Source organism: Limulus polyphemus, unplaced genomic scaffold (genome assembly GCF_000517525.1).
Source record: "Limulus polyphemus unplaced genomic scaffold, Limulus_polyphemus-2.1.2 Scaffold3049, whole genome shotgun sequence".
In the NCBI taxonomy this organism is placed as follows: domain Eukaryota; kingdom Metazoa; phylum Arthropoda; class Merostomata; order Xiphosura; family Limulidae; genus Limulus; species Limulus polyphemus.
The window spans coordinates 120079-120892 of record NW_013668659.1 but is presented as its reverse complement, the minus strand read 5'-3'; positions in this window follow the sequence as shown (position 1 = coordinate 120892).

Sequence of the window (814 nt, the reverse complement as noted above, 5' to 3'; positions counted from 1 at the left end):
AGAAAGGACTTGTATCGCTGAAGATCCTCGAAAAGAATTTCTACCGAAAACAAACAAACAAGTAGATAGTAACAGAATGTTGAAACTAGATATGATGTTAATTATTTGAGCATAGAATTATATATTTTAGAGCAACGATGTGATGAAATGGCTTTTATCAGAAAGATGAATTAACAGATTTACCGCCTGAAACGCTTGAAATAATGTATCCACTCGGTCTGTGAAAAACCTGTTACGTTAGGTCGACGAACTTTTCTATACATGTAGTGCATACAGGTAAGGACAGTGACTTAGATGTCAACAAAAACTGTCGTATACATCATAATCATATACAATTTCTAAATTAAATAGGCCTACGTCGCTTGTTGCCTTTATATATGTGCACATGAAAGTTAGATCTAAATCTATGACGTTTTTATAACACAATTAAACTTGTTTAAACATGTCAAAAACTTTTGAAAAACCAACTATTAAGCCCTGTGTTTATAAGTCACCTGTACATTTATGGCTTGACTAATACTAATAGTAGGCCTAGATATATTAGTATTAAATTAGTAAAATAGAATAAAACGTATATCAAAGCTACACAGCCATAGATCTATGGAATCATAGTCCTTAAAGTTAAAGAACAGTGTTACAAAAGCACACATTAAATAACTACATCTCAGAAAACAAATTTAATTTCATAATAATTTAGGCCTATTTTTAAAAGCCCACTGCCATTGACCAAGAATTAATACTGTTACATCTCTGGTCGTTAGTTAATTTCCCGTATAATTTCTTTCCGATGAAACTTTAGCGACACAAGTTATTT